The sequence below is a fragment of the Lepidochelys kempii genome, chromosome 1 (assembly GCF_965140265.1).
Source record: "Lepidochelys kempii isolate rLepKem1 chromosome 1, rLepKem1.hap2, whole genome shotgun sequence".
In the NCBI taxonomy this organism is placed as follows: domain Eukaryota; kingdom Metazoa; phylum Chordata; order Testudines; family Cheloniidae; genus Lepidochelys; species Lepidochelys kempii.
The window spans coordinates 7481852-7504229 of NC_133256.1; the positions used below are offsets into that span (position 1 = coordinate 7481852).

Consider the following 22378-nt stretch of genomic DNA (forward strand, 5'->3'; position numbering starts at 1 on the left):
GGAGCCAGGCCTACACTCACTGATCATACTCTGCCCCACAGACCCCAAGCCCAGCTCCCACCTCAGTTTAGGACAAAGGTACCCACCTGCCAGGCAACCCGAGAGCCCCAAGGAGCCTCTGGCTGGGCCCCCTTGTAGCTTTGCAGCCCTGGGGACTGAGCAGAAGGATGTTTCTATGAAGGAGGAACCAGGCACAGAGCAAGGCTGGGATAGTTTATTTTGCCCAAATCTTCTACATAAGCTGGGAAGGTCTCAGTTCCCGACAGTTTCCACCTGCAGTTAGCAGTAACCAGACTGCATCCCGACTCTGCTGGCCAGAGCCCAAAGCAGGGCAAACACCCCGTGCAAAAAGGTTTCCTGTATAAGCCAGTGGGGCTGCCAGAGGCTCCTGGCTGCTCAGAGCAGGGACAGGAGAGCAGGAGGCAGCAGCAGGACAGCCCATGGTGCAGGAGAGGCATCTCCCCTGTTCTGGGCGTAGTACTTGGCCACGGCCACGTTGGGGTTCCCCTGGGCCCGGTTGAACCACATCTGGATGCAGCGCCCACTGCCCCGGTGCTCCAGGGTGTATTTGTACGAGTTGGACCAGATCTTCTCACACAGGTCTGCCGGCCGGGGGAAGATGTACTTGAATGGCTGGCATGTGGAGCTGCGGGGGCACCGGTTGGTCCCTGGAAGGGGAGGGAGAGGGCGGCAGTGAGCAAGCTGTGGCTTGACACCATCTATGATGCCTTCCCCATCTCTGGCTGCTAGGCATCTGCCCATCCCAGGCTACTGGCTGATCTGGCAACGGCCCAGCTGGCTTGTGGGAGAAACTGTCCTTCCCTGTGAGGTGAAGTTCAAGGGCTTGTAGCCATGTCACTCACCTCCTGGATTGATCCCTGACTGGCAGCCTGGAGAGCCAGATGGAGGCTAGTAAGAATGAGGAACCCACTAGCCCAGCTGGGGTTTCCCACCCCCCACAGCTCTGCCAATGCACCTTGATCCTTCTAGGCCCTCCATCACCCCAGGGTCTGTTGTGCCTTTATCCTCATGAGCCCCCAAGGTAAGGCTGTGCTCTTCTCCACAGGTGGGAAACTGAGGCAGAGACTGAATTAAGGTCACACTATGGAAGAGCAGTGCTAGCCAATACAAGATCAACACTTTGGGAAACTGCCTTCAGCCTTGGCACTAGCTAAGAGCTTGTCAAAGGCAAGAGTCTATCCAGTCTAGGTCCCAGTACTGGTACAGAACACAGCATACAGGGACACCAAGCAACAGTTACAAACTGGTGGGTTGGGTCTTAGCCATGTGAGACACACACCCCTCTCCCTTGGCAGGAGCAGGTAGGAATGGGTTTGTATTGCACCAGAGGTCTTTAGGAGGGAACCACTAGGGTTACCTACTCTGACCCCCTGCCAAGGTGCAGGATTGGTTGCGACAATATATTTGGCTTGGTTTGATTTGGCCTCCTGAACATTGAGAGAGCTGGGAGTGTGGTGAGACAGTGGCCACCCCCTACAGTCAATAGCAGGGAATTGAAGCAGGTCTCAAGTCCCAGGCTCCAAGCACTGGGTCATCCTTCCTCTGTGCATTATCTGCCAGCCACTACTCCAGCCTCAACTCTGAGCCCCATTCACTCCTCCGCCCACTGAAAGTAAGGGGCATTCACAGCCCAGATCTCAGCATCCAGGTCTCCTGCCAGCTCCTTTTCTGCGTGTTCCTGACTGGGGAGCCCCATTTTACACCCTCCGGCTCTGCCCCTAGGATTCCACAGCTGTTGCCTCCTCCAGGACCAGGCCCCTAACCCCCTTTGGAGGCAGGGGATACTGGCAAGCAGAACCAGGTATGGCCACAACTCTGTAGAGGGGCACCACACGCCTAGTCGCCATGGGGAGGAAGACCCCAGAGCCCCATGGCCACCTGCTAGGCAGTTCTGCTCACACAGGAGGCAGGTTTCCCAGCTTGTGCTCCAGCATGGGCACCATCTCCACAGTTGAAGCTGCCCCAGGGTCACTGGACACCAAGTTCAGTCCAGGGGACCACCCACCTGCCTAGTCCAAACCAAGCCAGGGACTGCACTGAGACCAGAGGAGACTACAGCCTCAGCCCTCATTCCCAGGGTGCTCCTCTTGCAAGCCCCCCACCCAGGGTCTGGAGCTAGTCTGAGGGCTGCTGCCATCAGGGGCAGCGAGAGGTGGGAGCCCCTCCTCCATCCCTTGGGCCTCTAAGACAGCCGCAAACCCATAAGCAAGGTGTGACCCTGCCCCACTCAGGGTACAGCAGTCCAGCTCCCCCCTGCAGCAGGCAGAGTTTGTTCTCGGCCTCTCACTGACCCGAAGTCCAGTTCCAGCCCTTGTGCCAGTTCTCTTTGCAGGTGACAGCGTCCTTGCAGTCCTCCCACCACTGCTCGCAGTCCTCCTTGCACAGCGGGACATTGAGGATCCTCTCCCGGCGCCAGCTGGTATCCGCCTGCCAGGACACAGGCTTGTGAGCATCAGGGGGCAGCTCTGGGCCCCCTGCAGGCAACATCAGTCGCCCCAGGGAGCAAGGGTGAGACACATTCTCTCCCCCACCCCCTGATCTAGCACCACTGAACAGAGCCAGTGCGTGTCCCAGCAGAACCAGGCCCAGGCCCCAGGGGACAGGAGAGCCTCACAGCAGCCTCCCCGCACACCTGTGTGGCAGCATCTACAGCTCAACTGCATCCCAGGCAGGCCACCCAGGCGTCCAGGGAAGAGATCCTGGATTTATTGCAGAGCCCTGGCCAGGAGCAGCATCTGCCATCTTACCTGTTGCCTCCCAGCAAACACGCTGCACGAACCCACCTCACCCCGGGACAGAGGCAGCGTCAGTCCCACCAAGAAACCCAGCCAAGCTGAGCATTGGAGCCAGGTTCTCTGGGGTCCTAAACAGCAGGGGGGATGGCAGGACCCATGGGGCACCTCCCGGGGAGGGAAGCTAAAGGAGCCGTTCAGTGCAGCCTCCCGATCTCAGGACGCTTTGAGGGGATTGTCCTGCCCACATGCAGTGGGCCCTGGGGGGACACGGGGACACCAGCTGACAGTGGAGAATGGCACCTGGGGCCTTCGGAACAGAAAGCACGAGCCCCCAACTGCTCAAGCTGGAGGAGCCACTCTGCATGGTGCTAGTTCACTCCTCACTATTTGGACCCACCACTAGAGGGAGCCGTGAGCACATGCACCAAGCCAGCCTGCTCTCCCGCCCGCAGCGCCCAGCGCCCCCTGACCTGGTGGATCCAGGGCCCCAGGTTGGGCGAGCACTCGTACAGACACGTGTCCTGGATGAAGTGCCACTTGCACTTGTCTGGCATCACCCTGCAGTGGGCCCAGTTGAAGCTGTACAGGTAGGACTGGTCCTGGTGAGCCCCCGTGCTGGTCTCGGCCGTGCAGCAGGCGTTGTCTTTCCACGGGGCACACTGGGAACACAGCAAGGGACGGGTGCGCAGGGGACTCCGGCCGCTCACCCGGGGGGCAGACAGGATGCCGTGGATGCAGCAGCATCACCAGCCTCCAGTGCTGCACGGCGGGACTGCTCCTGCATCAGACCACTGCCAGGGCCACGGCCAAGGACCGGGGACGGAAGGGCAGGGATGCTATTTTGCCGAGTGCTTGGAGATCTTTAAGTCGACAAAATGCCATGAAGTGGGGAAGCTACAGACTGGGGCAGGAGGGGCAGCCGCTGAGCTGTTATATGGTGTTATTAGGGCCTCCAGATCTACCCCAATTGTGATCCCCTCTGGGGGGGGGGGGGGGGAGACACACTGGGTAAGTGGGGATGGGGGAAAGGCACAAAGAAGAGACCAACTGAATTTGTCCAAATGAAAAAGCCTCCTAGTTACAAGGCACCACTTCAACGTGCTCCTCAAGTTAATGAATGTGGGACTAGAAACCTGAACTAAATTTGTTTGTTGGGAACATGTGTAACTGGTGAGCGAAATGGGATGGGCTGTTCTGCCCCTGCCCTCTTTTTTTGGGGGAGCAGGTTAAAAAGAACAAAACCCAGACACCCCAGGACTTTGGGAGGAAGATCAGACTGACTGCTGGCTGGGAGATGGGGGAACAAAGGAGGGACATGGCTGCCTCCCCAACCTTCTCCTGCAATCCACTAGGACACCTTCCTTGTCCCAGTTCCCAAAAATCTTCTTACCAGCCTGGGCAAGGCAGCAAAACCCACCTGACATGGCCACCTTCAGTGGTCAGGACTGAGCTGAAGCCATGAAGGTGATGAGAGACTTTGGTTCCTGCCGTCACCGGCTCCAATCCCTAGTATGTCATATTCCTCCCCCACCTTCAGTCCGCTTTCCTCTCGCTCCCTCCCTTGTGCCTTCTGTTTAAGGGTCTGGCTTTTCCCCACCAAGACTGTATCCTGCAGCACTCCTGGGAGCCTGTGACCAGAAAGGCAGCACCCAGTGGGGATGCAGATTTGCCAGGTTTTGGAGCAGTTTCTCCAACAGGGAGGTTGCAGAGAGGATTGGCTGCATAGCTGATCTTCTCCGGTTTCTCTGCCCCTGTATGTGTTGGTCTGGTTTTGTCTTCTAGGAAGTGGGCTCAGACTTCACAGCTACAGATTTCTATTAATGCCTCTTTTCCCCACAAGACTGTTAGCACCATCTCCTAGCTGCCAGGTGGGGCGGGAGAGAAAGACAGGGGACACTGAGGGAGTGCAGGAGAGGGGTCAGGGCTAACTCTTCCCTGGGGTGGCCCCTGAAAGCGACCAGCACACCCCTCTGGCAGCAGCTCCCCGGTGAGGGGGGGCCCAGGGGGTCTTTGTGCAGTTCCCAGCCAATGGGAGCTGTGGAATCAGTGCTCAGGGCAGGGGCAGTGCCCAGAGACCTCCTGCCAAGGGGCTGCAGAGACGGGATGGCCGCTTCCAGGAATGGCATGGAGCAAGGCCAGGCAGGAAGGCTGCCCTCACTCCACTGTGCTGCTGGGGGTCCCTGGGTCCTTTAAAGTCACCCAGGACCCTGGACAATTGCCCCCATCCCCCAATCAGCAGGCCTGCCTTCTACAAACTCTGCAGCAAAAGGGAACGGGAATAGGAACAAAGAGTTTCGTCAAAGTTACAGCCTAATTTGAAACACAGTATTGAGTGAGGTTTGCCACCCATCCAGTTTTCACCCAGATAGGCCGGCTTTCGGCTTGTGTGTCAAATGGCACCCAGACAAGCCCTGATGTCTGGGGTTTTCTGACTTGGCAAGGAGGGGGAGAAGAGGGAGCGCAGAGAAGGGGCAGGGCCTCAGTTACCAGACACTAGAAAGGTGTCAGCCCTCTTTCCTCTCTCATCTTTAGTAAAGAGAGATAGCTATTCATAAGTGACAGGTTTCAGAGTAACAGCCGTGTTAGTCTGTATTCGCAAAAAGAAAAGGAGGACTTGTGGCACCTTCAGCGAGAAACTGCTGAATTGGAATTCATTTGCAAATTGGATACTATTAATTTAGGCTTAAATAGAGACTTGGAGTGGCTAAGTCATTATGCAAGTTAGCCTGTTTCCTCTTGTTTTTTCCTACCCCCCCCCCCAGATGTTCTGGTTTAACTTGGATTTTAACTTGAAGAGTGGTCAGTTTGGATGAGCTATTACCAGCAGGAGAGTGAGTTTGTGTGTGTATGGGGGTGGGGGGGATGTGAGAACCTGGATTTATGCAGGAAATAGCCCAGCTTAATTGTCATGCACATTGTGTAAAGAGTTATCACTTTGGATGGGCTATCACCAGCAGGAGAGTGAATTTGTGTGGGGGGGTGGAGGGTGAGAAAACCTGGATTTGTGCTGGAAATCACTTTAGATAAGCTATTACCAGCAGGACAGTGGGGTGGGAATAGGTATTGTTTCATATTCTCTGTGTATATATAAAGCCTGCTGCAGTTTCCACGATATGCATCTGAAGAAGTGAGCTGTAGCTCACGAAAGCTTATGCTCTAATAAATTGGTTAGTCTCTAAGGTGCCACAAGTCCTCCTTTTCTATTCATAAGTGTGGCTGTCGCCATGGTCCTAAGCGGGCTGAGGTCTTTGTACTCAGTACCCCAACCCATAATATCAAGCAGTGAGCTAGACAGTGACAGGGTCAGGTTAACACCTTCAACACTTGGGTCAGTTTATTCTAGTGAAATTAACAGGGACATATCCAAGTTTGCCCACAGAATCAGTGGCAGAGCTGGAATTGCAAGGCAGGAGTCCTGGCTCCCCAGCCCTCTGCCTGAGGCCTTCCCTAGGAAAACAGCAAGGGACAGGCCTCTTTAAAGGGAAAAGAAGTAGCCCAGTTTGCATGGCTTGCGTGGCTGCTGCCAGAGAGCTGGGTCTCATTGCCAGCCCAAGGATGTTGGCACCATGACCCTGCCTGCCGCAGCCTCCTAGGGCTGAGAGAAAACACACAGTTCTTGGTGTCATGAACACCTCCAGCTTCCTGCACCACAGTCCTCCACGCCCATGCCCCCCCTCCCCCACGAGAGCCCAGCGTAAGGAACAAGCCTGCACTGGAATGGACGGCAGGTCCAGGGGACCCAGTTACCCCTCACCTAGAGCTCCAAGAGGTCAGGGATGGACTGACCTGTGTCAATAGGACAAGACCCTACCTGGCCATGCAGCGCCCCCTCCGGGCCTGGCTGGGTTTTGTGGTGCTTGGCATCCATGCACACGTTCAGCACCGATTCCTTCGCAGCACTGGCCAGGCAGGCAGCCAACAGCCCCAGCACTGCCCACTGGGCTGCCATCTCCCTGGGACCAGAGTAAGAGGGGGGGGGGGGGGGGTGGAAGAGAAGACATGTTAGTGCAGCTGTCCAGATGAGACTGGGCGCCACTTGGGTGCATGGCTCCGAGCGCCCAGAGGGGATCCCCAGGCAAGAGCATCTGTGCTGCCTGCTACGGAGACAGGTGCTCTGCAGAGACCCATGAGAGAGCAGCCACAAAGCCTCCTGCTTCACTGGCAGCTCCCCCCCCCCCCGCAAACATCCCATCTGGGCACATGGGTGGAGAGTTCTATGGGCCCAGGGTGCCTGGGCACCAGGAATATTCCTGGCCCGGGGCCTGACTCCGGGTCTCTCCCTCAGTCCCACCTTCCACCCCGGGCGCTCCCCACCATGCATCCCACGGGCGATTTCACTCACCACCGGCAGCGCAGCCGAGAGCCGAGCAACTTCCTGCCTGCTCATGCCATGTGTCTGCTGGCTGGGGCGGGCGGGCGAGGAGAAAGTCTGTCTACAGATGCTGCTCCCACCCCAAGCGCGCCTGTGGCCAATAGGAAGCTGCAGGGGCAGTGCCTGGGGGCAACAGCTTGTTGAGACCCCCCCCAGCCTGCCCTGCCTAGGAGGCTCAGGTAACCACTGCACCCCCACACCCTCTCCCACCCCCCAAACTCCCTCTACACCCCCACCCCTTGTCCTAGCCCAGAGCCTGCACCCCTCACCCCCTCCTGCACCCCCACCCTCAAACCTGCACCCAGCACAGAAACACCACCCCAGAGCCTGCACCCCAATCCCCTGCCCAGGGCCTGCACCCCAGACCTCCTCTCCCCACCCAAACTCCCTCCCAGAGCCTTAGGCAGTTCAGGGGGAACTCTGGGCTTTCTGGGCACTGCCAACATTTCTACAAACCTGCTGCCCCTGCAGGAGAGAGGGGGAGAGAAAAGCCACAAAGCCTCCTGCTCCACAGGAGCTTTTACCCTCTAAACATCCCACCTAAAGCCCAGTGGGGCGGGCACTTCTCCAAACCCTGCCCCCAGCTTGACTGCTTTGCCTTGCAAGGGGCTCAGAGCCGAGCTCCCCATGTCTCTGCTCAGCAGGTGCTGGTTTCCACCCTAGCTCTGAGCTCCCCTCCACCCTATAGCCACCCATGGGTGCATTCAGGCCACTCCCTTTGTATTAGCCAATGATCCAGAACCAGAGACTGGCTACTGGGTGCCTCATCCAGAGAGTCACAGCAATGACCACCGAGCTGGACCCTGGCCAGCCAACACCACTAGCCCCACAAGCAGGCTTCCAGGCATGAAGCCTAGGATAAGATTAGACCTATTAGGTTGTATTTCTTCCCCCTTGTTTGCTCAGTGTTCTTCCAGAGAGGTGGAGGAAGCTAGCCCACGGCCCTGCAGCTCGCCCTGTCTGGTGACTTCAGGCCCCTGGGACAGGGCAACCAGGCTGGTCAGTTACACACTGCCACAACCTTGGGCTGCCAGGATCGCAGGCTGCCAGAGCAGACTCCCAGCCCACTAACAGCGGGTCATGGGAGACTTAACAGTCAGTTATTGCTGTTCAGTTCAGGTCCTATTGGACTCCAGCCCCTGACATGGGGCTTTTACAGACTTTAGTCCATACAAGGCCTTGCGCTAGCTTCCAATTTCTATTTAGGCATCACTTATCCTCCCACATCCCCTCTTGGGGGAGGGGGGGAGGTCTCCTCTCCCCCCACTCCATTGGGCCAAGTGGTTTCCTCTGCCATCTGGTATATCTGTGGTTTACTGGCTACGGTTCCACTATTGCAGCTTTTACAGCAGCCCATCGCCCCCAAAGCGCCACCTGTGCACCCAGCCCAGGAACAAGGAGACACAGATCACAGCCTAGTGTTTTTTGGAAGCAATGCAGCCCCCTCTAGAAGCAAACAGCAGTTACAAAGCTGATCACATTGACACCCAAACACTAGGCCTGAGACACCCACCAGCCCCCATCACAACAGAAAACCATGAACTGCTCCTACCTTGCTGGGAAAAAGCCCATCCCAGCTGCTTCAAGCAAGCGCTCACCACAGCAGCCAGGCCTCTGGAGTCAGCTTTAATAGCCGAGTCCTTTAACCACAGCTGCTAACCCCTCCACGCAACCGGGTTAATGAGGCTTAATGGTCACCGGAGCTCGTTACCTGTAAAGTAGCAGTTTTCGTAAGAGCCAAAGAGCTCTGTGTGTTTGCTGGGGGGCAGCTGAGTCCCATGTTAAGAAGACAATCAAGGATTTGATCGCAAAGATCAGATGTCCGCCCAAGCCCTGGCCGAGGATGAGAACATCAGTCCCACCTGCTGGGCGTTCTTTGGAGCAGGCTTCTTTCTTTGCTCTGCAAATTGCCCCAGAGAAAGGAGCCAGAGAATGCCAAGATCAGCTGTCTAATCAGCTGGGGCCTCTGTCACGGAGTGGAGGGGAGTCCAGGCCCTGCACCCCTCTTCCTGGGATTCACTGAGACTCTTAGCCAGCCAGTAAAACAGAAGGTTTATTGGACAACAGGAACACAGTCCAAAACAGAGCTTGTGGGTACACCCAGGACCCCTCAGTCACGTCCTTCTGGGGGAGCAGGGAGCTTCAGCTGCCCAGCTCATGGCAGACAAAAGCTGGAATAGAGGATGTGACGATGTGACGCAGCAGGGAGGGGGGAGTGTTGACCTGGGAATGTGCCCTGGGGATGGACCTGAGAGCCTGTCACCAGAGCCAGGAGGAAGAGGGGTGCAGGGCCTGGACTCCCCCACACTCCGTGACAACTGGTGGGAGCAGTGGGATGTACTGCACCCCGTGAACAGCGCTTCCTGCAGTAAGTGACTGGGGAACAGTAAAATGAAGGGGGATTGACGGGGACCAGGCGTGCTGAAGATTCAGCGAGAGACGGTTTCAGGGGGCGGTTAACCCCTGGGAGTGTGTGACCAGGGAAGGACTTTTGCAGTAACAGGGTCCCCCGGGGGATTGCAGCGAGCGGTCCCAGGGGCGGAGGAGTCTGCAGCTTGACCCTGGCAAAGAGGTAGTGACCTCAAGAAGGACTGGCACACGAGGGGTTTTTCCTGGAAACGGTAGAAAGCTGTCCGGTCTGCGAGTGGCCAGCAGAGAGATGTACGCTAAACGCTTTAAGAGCGACCTGGTGGAGCTGTGCAGGCAGAGGGGGCTGTGCATTGGGAGGTCCACCACGGAACAGCTGATTGCCCAGTTGGAGGAGAGGGATTGCTTGGATAACCCAATCCCTGTCCCTGAGGGAAGCCGCCCGGTGGACGCAGCGTGGGCCCTGGGGCCTGACTGGGCTGGGAGGGGTCAGACTGCTGCCGAGGACACCCCGAGACCCTTCCTACCTAGGCCTGGGGGAGGGGTTGGGGGAAGCCCGGCGAATACCGAGGGCACCCTGACCCCAGCAGCCAGCAGAGGATCCTCCCGGGGGAGCTCCTCATCCTTTGAGCAGATGTGGCTGGAATGGGAGAGGGAGATGAAAATGAGGGAGCTGGAGGACCATGAAAAACAATGTCAACATGAGGAGAAACAACGTCAACATGAGCAGGAGGAGAAGGAGAGGGAGCGTCAGGAGAAGGAGAGGGAGCGTCAGGAGAAGGAGAGGGAACGTCAGGAGAAGGAGAAACAAAGACATCATGAACTGGAGCTGGCCAGGCTGAGGAGCAGTGGGGCCCCGGCTGCGGTGAGTGAGGGGGGACCCAAGACTGCAAGGAGCTTTGATAAGTGCTTCCTGGCCCAGCGGAAGAAGGGGGAGGACATAGATAGCTTCCTGACGGCCTTTGAGAATGCCTGCGAGATGCACAGGGTTGACCCTGCAGACAGGCTCCAGTTCCTCACCCCATTACTGGACCCCAAAGCCGTGGAGGTGTACAGCCGGATGACAGGGCCGGAGGCAGGGGACTATGAACTGTTCAAAGAGGCCCTGCTCCGTGAGTTTGGGCTGACCCCTGAGATGTACCGGAGAAGGTTCCGGAGTCAGCGTAAAACGCCTGAGGTCACCTACCTACAACTGGCCAACCGGATGCAGGGGTATGCCCGCAAGTGCACAGCTGGGGCCCAAGCTAAAGAGGACCTGCTTGACCTAATCATACTGGAGCAACTGTATGAACAGTGACCATCCGACCTGAGGCTGTGGTTGGTGGACAGAAAGCTCGAGAACCCCCAGCACGCAGGGCAGCTGGCCGACGAGTTTGTGAACAGTCGATCAGGGAGTAGCCGAGAGGAGTCCCAAAAGGACAGGCCCCCCCCGATGCAGAGAGAGAGTCACCATGGAGCCTCCAAGCGGGTAAATAGGGAGAACCCCCTCCAAAGGGGAACGCCTGGAATTGGGCCCCTCCGACCCGCTCGAGGGGACCAACGTGACCTGAGCTGCTATCACTGTGGTCAGAGAGGCCACGTACGGACCCAGTGCCCCGGGCTCAGGGACAAACTGAGCAGACCCAACCTACCCAGGGTTAACTGGGTAGGGACTCAGCTGGACGAGGGGCAGACGGCCCAGGCAAGGGGGGCTACCAGTTTACCACCTGCTCAGGAGGGAAGAGTACCCCCGGCCAGCTCCGCCAGAGGTCTGGAGGCTCTGGGCTCAGGGTGCTCGGTTTACAGGGTGGGCGCGGGGCTGTCCCTCCGGAGAGAGTGCCTTGTTCCCCTGGAGGTGGATGGGAGGAAGGTCAATGGATACTGGGATACGGGCGCGGAGGTGACGCTGGCCTGGCCCGAGGTGGTGGCCCCAGATCGGGTGAGGCCCAACACTTACCTGACCCCCTGACGGGGGTGGGCGGGACCCCATTTAAGGTGCCCGTGGCAAGGGTACACCTGAAATGGGGCGCCAAGGAGGGCCCCAAGGATGTGGGGGTATATCACCATTTGCCCACTGAGGTTTTGATGGGGGGAGACCTAGAGGACTGGCCAAGCAACCCCCAGACCGCCCTGGTTGTGACGCGTAGCCAGAGCCGGCGAGGGGCACTGCACCCTGACCTCGGGGAGGGTACCACACCAAAGGCACAGGACCCTACCCTGGTGGGGAGGGAGCGCCGAGGGGCACAGCTCAGAGAGGTGGAGGCCTCAGACCTGGCCACTGTGGGGGAACCGGGCCCCATCCCTTCCCCAGCCGCTGAGTTCCAGGCTGAGTTGAGGAAAGATCCCTCCTTGCGGAAGCTCAGGGACCTGGCCGACCTCAGTGTGGTACGGACCATGAGGAGAGGCTGCCAGGAGGGGTTCCTGTGGGAGAAGGGGTTCCTGTACCGAGAATGGGCTCCCACAAGGGAAGTAGAGTCCTATGGGATCAGGAGGCAGCTGGTGGTCCCCCAGAAGTATCGCCGCAAGCTACTGTACCTGGCCCATGACATCCCCCTCGCAGGGCACCAGGGAATCCGGCGCACCCGGCAGAGGTTGCTACAGAACTTTTACTGGCCTGGGGTCTTTACCACGGTCCGGCAGTATTGCCGATCCTGTGACCCCTGTCAGAGGGTGGGGAAGGCCCGGGACAAGGGGAAAGCGGCTTTGAGACCTTTGCCCATCATAGAGGAGCCTTTCCAGAAGGTGGCCATGGACATCGTGGGGCCTCTCAGCAAGACGACCCGGTCGGGGAAGAAACACATTCTGGTGGTGGTAGATTTCGCCACCCGCTACCCCGAGGCAGTGCCCTTAGCTTCCATTGAAGCCGACACCGTGGCAGATGCGCTCCTGATCATTTTCAGCCGAGTGGGGTTCCCCAAGGAAGCCTTGACAGACCAAGGCTCCAACTTCATGTCGACCCTGCTCCGGTGCTTGTGGGAGAAATGTGGGGTCCGGCACGACTGGGCCTCAGCTTATCACCCCCAGTCCAATGGGCTGGTGGAGAGGTTTAATGGGATGCTAAAGATGATGCTGAAAACCTTTATGAACCAGCACCCGCAGGATTGGGACAAGTACTTACCTCACCTGCTGTTCGCGTACAGGGAGGTGCCCCAGGAGTCTACCGGATTTTCGCCTTTCGAACTGTTATATGGAAGGAGGGTGAGGGGCCCCCTGGACCTGATGAGAGATGAGTGGGAAGGGAAGGCCACTCCCGATGGAGAGTCAGTGGTGGAGTATGTCCTGATCTTCCGAGAGAGACTGGCTGAACTCATGGGCCTGGCCAGGGAGAATCTGGCCAGAGCCCAGAGGAAGCAGAAGGTCTGGTATGACCGCACGGCGTGGGCCCGTACCTACGCCACCGGGGATCAGGTGATGGTTCTCATCCCTGTGAGAAAGAACAAACTACAGGCCGCCTGGGAGGGCCCTTTCAAGGTCGTCAAGCAGCTCAATGAGGTAAACTATGTGGTGGAGCTGTCGAACCGGGCGCACCACCGCCGGGTGTACCATGTGAATATGATGAAGCCATATTATGCCAGGGGGAATGTGGTGTTGGCCGTGTGTGGACAGTGGGAGCAGCAGGGAGATGACCCTTTAGTAGATCTATTCCCTGGGACCAGAGCTGGTTCCCCCCTGGAAACAATTCCCCTCTCGGATCAGCTAACCCCTGCCCAGCAAGCTGGGGTCAGGGGGTGCTGCATCCGTACCGACAGCTGTTTTCCAACCAGCCTGGACGCACTAATCTGACTGTCCACCGGGTGCAGACAGGGTCGCACCCACCGATAAGATGCTCCCCCTTCCGAGTCACAGGGAAAACTGCTCAGGACCTGGAAAGAGAGGTCCGGGACATGTTTCAGAGTAACAGCCGTGTTAGTCTGTATTCGCAAAAAGAAAAGGAGTACTTGTGGCACCTTAGAGACTAACCAATTTATTTGAGCATGAGCTTTCGTGAGCTACAGCTCACTTGCTCAAATAAATTGGTTAGTCTCTAAGGTGCCACAAGTACTCCTTTTCTTTGTCCGGGACATGCTGGCTTTGGGGGTGATCCAGCCATTGGCCAGCCCTTGGGCCTCGCCGGTGGTGCTGGTCCCCAAAAAGGACGGGTCGGTCTGGTTCTGTGTGGACTATCAGAAGCTCAATGCCATCACTGTATCTGATGCCTCCCCATGCCCAGGCTGGACGAGCTCCTAGACAAGCTGGGAGGAGCTCGGTACCTTACCACCATGGACCTTACAAAGGGCTACTGGCAAGTGCCGCTGGATGCAGATGCCCGGCTGAAATCGGCCTTTATCACCCCTCTGGGGCTCTATGAGTTCCTGACCCTGCCTTTCGGCCTCAAGGGAGCACCGGCCACCTTCCAGCACCTGGTGGACCAGCTATTGAGGGGGATGGAGAGTTTTTCCGTGGCGTATATTGATGACATCTGTGTCTTTAGCCAGACCTGGGAGGACCACGTGTCCCAGGTTAGACAAGTACTGGACCGACTCCAGGGGGCTGGGCTGACTATAAAAGAGGAGAAGTGCAAGGTGGGGATGGCTGAAGTATCTTACCTGGGCCATCGGGTGGGGAGCGGCTGCCTAAAACCGGAACCAGCCAAGGTGGAGGTGATCAGAGACTGGCCCGCTCCCCACACCAAAAAGCAGGTCCAAGCCTTTATTGGGCTGGCAGGATACTACCAAAGATTTATGCCCCACTTCAGCGCCATAGCCACCCCCATCACTGAGCTATGCAAGAAGGGGAAGCCAGACAAGGTGGTCTGGACCGAGCAGTGCCAGGAGACTTTCTGGGCGCTGAAGGAGGCTCTGGTCAGTGGCCCAGTTCTGGCAAACCCAGACTTTGACAAGCCCTTTGTGGCGTTCACCGACGCCTCAGACACGGGACTGGGGGCGGTGTTAATGCAGGAGGATGAAAAGGGGGAGAGACACCCCATCATGTACCTGAGCAAGAAGTTGCTACCCCGGGAGCAACACTACGCGGCCATCGAGAAGGAGTGCCTGCAATGGTGTGGGCCCTCAAGAAACTAGAGCCCTATCTCTTCGGGCGACACTTCACCGTCTACACCGACCACTCTCCCCTGACCTGGCTGCACCAGATGAACGGAGCCAACGCCAAACTCCTGAGATGGAGCCTGCTCCTGCAGGATTACGACATGGACGTGGTCCACGTGAAGGGAAGTGCCAACCTGATAGCGGATGCGCTGTCCCAGAGAGGGGGCCCCAAACTTCCCCAGGTCACTGGTCAGTGTGACCCCACTCAGTTCAGTCTCGAAGGGGGGAGAGATGTGACGATGTGACGCAGCAGGGAGGGGGGAGTGTTGACCTGGGAATGTGCCCTGGGGATGGGAGACCTGAGAGCCTGTCACCTGAGCCAGGAGGGGGAGGGGGAGGTAACACCTCTGCCAGGAATGTGAAGACAGGCTGCAGGAGGGAGCCTGCTGGGGGAGTTTAGTTTCAGTTTGGGGCTGGATGGAGGAACGCAGGGAACCCCAGGGCTGGGGTCTAAGCTCCCTGCTCCCCCAGAAGGACTTGACTGAGGGGTCCTGGGTGTACCCACAAGCTCTGTTTTGGACTGTGTTCCTGTTGTCCAATAAACCTTCTGTTTTACTGGCTGGCTGAGAGTCTCAGTGAATCTCAGGAAGAGGGGTGCAGGGCCTGGACTCCCCCACACTCCGTGACAGTCCCTCACACCACAAACCACACTGAAGTTCACAAAAAGAAAAGGAGTACTTGTGGCACCTTAGAGACTAACAAATTTATTTGAGCATCAGCTTTCGTGAGCTACAGCTCACTTCACGTTACTCCCAGTCCCAAAGGCCCAGTCGCTTACCCCAGGTCAGTTGTACCCTAGATCTCTCCCCAAGGACACCACTTCTAGCCAATCCTATAGCAGACTAACTAAAGATTTGTTAACTAGGAAAAGGAGATGAGCGAGTTACGTACCATGTTATAGCAGGTAACAGAGACACACCAGTGAGTTACAGTCTTAGGTTCCGAAAGGTAATAGAAGTATCTATAAGAAGCCAGGTCTATAGGCCCTTAGGGCTAAGCCAAGGTGAACAGTCAGGGATGCTTGTTCATGCCTAGAAGTCTTGCCCTCTCCCTGAAGTCCAAGTGTAACCCACACACCTCCTGGGTGCGGTGCTCTGTCCCATCTAGTGGCACCGAGACCCCTTAGAGAGAGATTAATGAGTCTTCTCTACAGCCTGAGCTAAGGGCCATACGGCTTTTAACTCATGCAGACGAGGCTCATGCATTTAGCTCCAAAGGTCCCAGGTTCAATCCCGCCCCCATCCCCGACGACCCGGGGTCTGTCGGTGTTACACAACAGCACAGGAATACAGATCCTTCTGGTCAGGGAGTTTTATTCCCTTCTCTCAGAGTTCAAACTGATTGGACAAGGGTTGGCGCCCGTCTCCTCTTTGGGGGCTGGGGGAGGGAAATCAACAAAGTCTTTGTCCTTTGATGTTTCACAATGGCTCGCTTGGTTTCAGTGAGCCTTGTGCAGAGGACCCACACCCTCCATTAATCAACGCTTCTTTCCCGCTTGGTGAGTTACACAAACACTCAATGTCACTTTCCACCCTGGGCTGCAGATGTGATACGTGAGATCAATGCAGGCAGCGTCCTCCAAGCTTTTCATCAAGGCTAAACACATTCTTTGCAACCTAACGTCTGCTTCAACACTGCCAACACACAGGTGAGCTGGACGTGTTTCCAGCTGTGCATCTGTCAGCCATCAGTGAGGCCTAGGGGCCTTGGCATGAGCTGCCACCTGGTCTGTCAGCATCACAATAGGCATCACAGAAACTTAGTAGAATAATGACAATCAATGGGACATGGCAATACCAGGGTACAAAACATAGAGGAATGACAGAGCAGGTTGTGCTGGCGGGGGAGTGTCACTATATGTGAAAGAAAGCAGAGAGTCAAATATAGTCAAAATCTTAAATGAATCAAACTGCACCAGAGAATCTCTATGGATAGAAATTCCATGCTTGGTTAATAATAGGATAGCAGTCGGAATATACGACTGACCAGGATGGTGATGGGGACTGTGAAATGCTCATGGAGATCAGAGAGGCTACAAAAATAGAAAACTCAGTAATAATGGGGGATTTCAACTATCCCCATATTGACTGGGTACATGTCACCTCAGGACAGGATGCAGAGATAACATTTCTAGACACTTAACGACTGCTTTTTGGAGTAGCTAGTCCTGGAACCCACAAGGGGAGAGGCAATTCTTGATTTAGTCCCAAGTGGAGAACGGGACCTGGTCCAGAAAGTGAATATACCTGAGTCAGTCAGTAATAGCCAACGCAATGTAATTAAATTTAACATCCTTGTAGGGGGGGAAATACCAAAGAAACCCACCACAGTAGCATTTAACTTCAGAAAAGGGGGAACTATGCAAAAATGAGGACACTAGTTAAATGGAAAATGAAAAGAGCAGTCACAAAGAGTGAAATGCCTGCAAGCTGCATGAACACTAATTAAAAACACCTTAACCGAAGGTCAAACTCTATGTATACCCCAAATCAAAAAAACAGTAAGAGGACCAAAATATGCCACCATGGCTAAAAAGCAGAGTAAAAGAGGTGGCTAGAGGAAAAAAGACCTCTTTTAATAATTGGAAACAAAATCCTACTGAGGAAAATAGAGAGGAGCATAAACTCCGGCAAGTCAAGTGTAAAATTAATAATTAGGCAGGCCAAAAAAGAATCTGAAGAGCAACTAGCAAAAGACCCAAAAACTATCAGCAAATTTTTTTTAAGCACATCAGAAGCAGGAAGCCTGCCAAACAGTGCGTGGGGCCACTGGACGACTGAGGTACTAAGGGAGCAGTCAAGGAAGACAAGGCCGTTAAAGAGTAGTTAAATGAATTCTTTGCATCGGTCTTCACTGTAGAGAATGTGAGGGAGATTCCCACACCTGAGCCATTCTTTTTAAGTGACAAATCTGAGGGGTCAATAGAGGTTAACACAATATGTTGGGGAAAAGCCAACATGGCTTTTGTAAAAGGAAATCTATAGAAATTAACAACTTTAAATTAGTCTGGGATTTTACTGTGGGATGGGACTCTGATCAGGGGTGGACTTATGGGACTGATTTTCTGATCCCCCTTAACATGGGGATAAAACATGCCCTATAATTGGAAAATGCAGCCTTGTAATTTGCTGGAATGATGCCACTGGTGTATGTAGGGTAACTTTGGCGCAGACATTGCCCCTTCAGCTCACTGTTGAAGGGGTTATTCCAGCCCAGGTTACAGGCATAGCAAACAATGACAGATGAGAGAACACTATGGAGCCATTTGATGGGGCATTGGGGAAGCATGACTTGTTGGTGCCATGCATTCTTGGAACTGCACAATGGAAGCTGGACTGGTCTGGGCAGTGAATTTAGCACCGCAACCTCGAATCTGAAAGCGTGGACTCAATTATGGGCCCTTTCTCCTGGTTCTGGAGAAGAGGGGATAGTAAAAGGGAGGAACCACGTGATGGCCAAGCTATCACCAGAGGCCCAAGCCAGGGGCCCACACACTCCCAATCCGATTGTGGCACCCCTGCTTATTGCTAGTGACACTTCCTTTCCAAACGGAGCAGTTGAAGTCCTGGGACACCAGCCTGGCATGAAGATTGTGTTTACGGAGTTTTATTTGGTTTGATACATACACAAGAGGATGGGTCTTTTTCAAAAGGGAGAGCAGTGTGACAGGCTTGCTATGCTGGCTGGATCTGGGGGTGGAGAACCCCCACAGCCGGCTCCACCAGGGCATGGACCCCTGACCAGCTGCAGGGCTCAGGATCCCATTGAGATTACCCTGAAGGTTACTCAAGTGAATGACTCCTGTCAGTTTGATCGGGTCTGTGGTAACACCTCTGCAGAGGGGAGAGAACTGGAACAATTTGTGCTTAGATGGAGTTTTCTCTCCCAGTGCTCAAAGGTGAGTAGCCGGCTTATCTGGCTCTAACCACTAGCCCTTGCTGCCTCACATATTCCCCATTGTGCCAAGTCAGCTCTTCCAAAGGGTTCAAAGCACATCCAAAGAGCAGCTTAGAGAGAGACTGGCGTAGCATTAAGGAGACCTGGGTTCTAGTCCTGGGTCTGCTAGCTGATGGGGGGTGAATTATGGCATCTCTGTTTCCTGTCTTCCCTTTCCCCCCAGTTAGCCTGTAAACTCTTTGGAGCAGGGACTGTCTCTAACTATGGCCTTGAATTATGAGGCCCTGAACTCGGCTGGACCCTCAAGGCAACATAACACCCATATCAATAACAGTTTGTCCCACCCCAGCTACAGAGCAGATGAATATAGCTCAGAGAGGTTGAGGCATTTTGGCAGAGGTGATGCAACAGGTCAATGGATGCCTCAGGAAGTGAGCCCAAGGCCCAGCTCTGCAAATGGACTGAGGTTTCTAAATCCCATTGTCAGGCACCCTATCTCACGCCTAAGTCCCAGGGGGAGCTAAGCCGGGACACGCCTGGCCTGAGCCACCAGCTATGCGCTGAGAGCAGCTAGCCTCACACAGGATAGCCAGGCTGGGGGGCTGCGTTTTCCCAGGTAATGTTCAGCCCTGTGGTTAACGTCCCCCACTCCAGCAGATGCAAAGCCCCCAGTTGAGTTCTCCTCTCTGGCTGCTACAGCAAAGCGATTTGTAGAGCAAAGTTTCCCACCTCTCCACTGGGTGCCCACCCCACTGGGCTGCGGGATCACTCCTGAATACCAAGTGGAACAACTTCACCAGGAGAGATCCCAGGAGCCCTGCCTCCAACTAGCCCAGAGGTCAGGGGTTTGGCCCTTCTCTGGAGAGAGAGGAGATGCCTTGTTAAGGCCTCTCTCCTCAGCAGGCCAAGGGGGGAATCAAACCACAGTTTCCCAGGTCCGGGGTGAGCACCCACACAGCGGGGCAGCTGCTTCCACCTGCTAGCTGTTTTGCATGGCGCTAAGCACTTCCCCTCCAGGAGAGGGGTCCTGGCTGTTGATCCGGAGCCCAGCTAGACACCTCCCTCCGACCCAGAGTGAGCCCCTGTCTCCATGCGAGGGGCAGGGCTGAGGACACAGCCTTCTCCTCGGAATCTCCCCTGGGCTCGTGCTGGCTTTTGTGGATCCAGAGTTGGCAGTTTGGGTTGGTCATATTCCTGGAGGTTTCATCCCAGGGTCTAATCGTCCAGGACAGATTAATCTTTAATTCCTGCAAACTCTAGGGCAACCCCGGAGGGTTGACAACCCTATGTGAATCCCATCTCTCCCCAGTCATTCCATAGGTCGTCTAGACCAGCGTTTCGCAGCAGCCCCTCTCCCGGGGCCGCCAGCTGGGGGTGGGCCCTGCCTCCCTCTGGAGACACAAAAGCTGGAGGAGCGGACAGCCGGTGTAAGTTCCCCACCTTCCCGGACCTGGTGGGGCCGGGCTTCAACCACGGGGTTTCGGGCTCCTTTTCCGGGCCCCGTCCCCTGGGCATGGGGCTTTGGGCTCCATTCCCTGGCCACGCTTTGGCCCAAAGCTCCCCACGTCCCTCATTACCCCTGGCTCCTGCTGCTTCCCCCAGTCTCCAATCGCCCCTGGCCCCCTCTGCCTTCCTACCCACCTCCCCATCCAGGACTTAATTTGTCCCCAGGTTTGCCGGGGCTGAGTAAGTCTGCTGTGAAAAGCGACACCTGCGTGTTTGCTAATATCACTTTTCACAGCAGACTTAGTAGCTAGCAAGTCTTAAAAAAAAACAAAAACAAAAACAAAAAAAACAGCCAAAAAAACCCAAAAGAAACAAAAAGAAAAAAGACAAGAATGTGCAAAGTGCCTGATTTGTGTGTCTAGTCTGCTTAGGTCCAGTAAAGAATAGAGACAACTGTACATTATTTTTATTATTGAGTCTGCAAAAAATAAATCCTATATAAATAAATGACAATGATTTGGACATGTATACGTGCAGATTTACTTGTTTCTCCTGAAGTATATTCAGTATTTTAGGACAGTATTCAGAGCGGCCCCCAGCAACAGATGGTGGCCGCACTCTGAGGCCTCCAAAAAATGCGTTGTGAGAACCCTTAGCCTCGACGTCTAACACAGGGTGTGCGGATAGCAGGGACTTTCAAGGCACCTACAAGTTAGATATTGCAATGCCTAAGTCCCTCTGAGGATCTGGGCCCACCTATCTTGAGTCCCATCCTTCCCAAGACCACCCTGCCTTGAAACACATCTGATGGACCTGGCCTACATGAGCTTGTACCCCCTTGTCACCTAGACCGAGACATCAGGCCACAGACTCCTTGGAGCTGCCCCTGAGGGAGAGGTGAAGAAAAATAGAAGTTTAGATGCAGCCACGGGGGCTACAAATGTGGGGAATGAACGTGAACGGTGCCGAGCACCGGCAACTCTCATGGACTGTGACACCCAGCACGGCTCCGGAGCAAGGCCCTCTGGTCTTCTTTGGGGCTGCCCAGCTCATGGCGGACACCAGCTGGAATAGAGGCCCCAGCTGATTAGACAGCTGATCTTGGCATTCTCTGGCTCCTTTCTCTGGGGCAATTTGCAGAGCAAAGAAAGAAGCCTGCTCCAAAGAACGCCCAGCAGGTGGGACTGATGTTCTCATCCTCGGCCAGGGCTTGGGCGGACATCTGATCTTTGCGATCAAATCCTTGATTGTCTTCTTAACATGGGACTCAGCTGCCCCCCAGCAAACACACAGAGCTCTTTGGCTCTTACGAAAACTGCTACTTTACAGGTAACGAGCTCCGGTGACCATTAAGCCTCATTAACCCGGTTGCGTGGAGGGGTTAGCAGCTGTGGTTAAAGGACTCGGCTATTAAAGCTGACTCCAGAGGCCTGGCTGCTGTGGTGAGCGCTTGCTTGAAGCAGCTGGGATGGGCTTTTTTCCAGCAAGGTAGGAGCAGTTCATGGTTTTCTGTTGTGATGGGGGCTGGTGGGTGTCTCAGGCCTAGTGTTTGGGTGTCAATGTGATCAGCTTTGTAACTGCTGTTTGCTTCTAGAGGGGGCTGCATTGCTTCCAAAAAACACTAGGCTGTGATCTGTGTCTCCTTGTTCCTGGGCTGGGTGCACAGGTGGCGCTTTGGGGGCGATGGGCTGCTGTAAAAGCTGCAATAGTGGAACCGTAGCCAGTAAACCACAGATATACCAGATGGCAGAGGAAACCACTTGGCCCAATGGAGTGGGGGAGAGGAGACCCCCACAAGAGGGGATGTGGGAGGATAAGTGATGCCCCAATAGAAATTGGAAGCTAGCGCAAGGCCTTGTATGGACTAAAGTCTGTAAAAGCCCCATGTCAGGGGCTGGAGTCCAATAGGACCTGAACTGAACAGCAATAACTGACTGTTAAGTCTCCCATGACCCGCTGTTAGTGGGCTGGGAGTCTGCTCTGGCAGCCTGCGATCCTGGCAGCCCAAGGTTGTGGCAGTGTGTAACTGACCAGCCTGGTTGCCCTGTCCCAGGGGCCTGAAGTCACCAGACAGGGCGAGCTGCAGGGCCGTGGGCTAGCTTCCTCCACCTCTCTGGAAGAACACTGAGCAAACAAGGGGGAAGAAATACAACCTAATAGGTCTAATCTTATCCTAGGCTTCATGCCTGGAAGCCTGCTTGTGGGGCTACTGGTGTTGGCTGGCCAGGGTCCAGCTCGGTGGTCATTGCTGTGACTCTCTGGATGAGGCACCCAGTAGCCAGTCTCTGGTTCTGGATCATTGGCTAATACAAAGGGAGTGGCCTGAATGCACCCATGGGTGGCTATAGGGTGGAGGGGAGCTCAGAGCTAGGGTGGAAACCAGCACCTGCTGAGCAGAGACATGGGGAGCTCGGCTCTGAGCCCCTTGCAAGGCAAAGCAGTCAAGCTGGGGGCAGGGTTTGGAGAAGTGCCCGCCC

At 55.5% G+C, this 22378-nt stretch overlaps 1 pseudogene; it reads right to left on the bottom strand.

The window, feature by feature from the left end:
- Positions 1-362: 362 nt before the first annotated feature.
- LOC140899516 (folate receptor gamma-like) lies at positions 363-7143 on the bottom strand (annotated as a pseudogene).
- Between the last annotated feature and the right edge of the window lie 15235 nt (positions 7144-22378).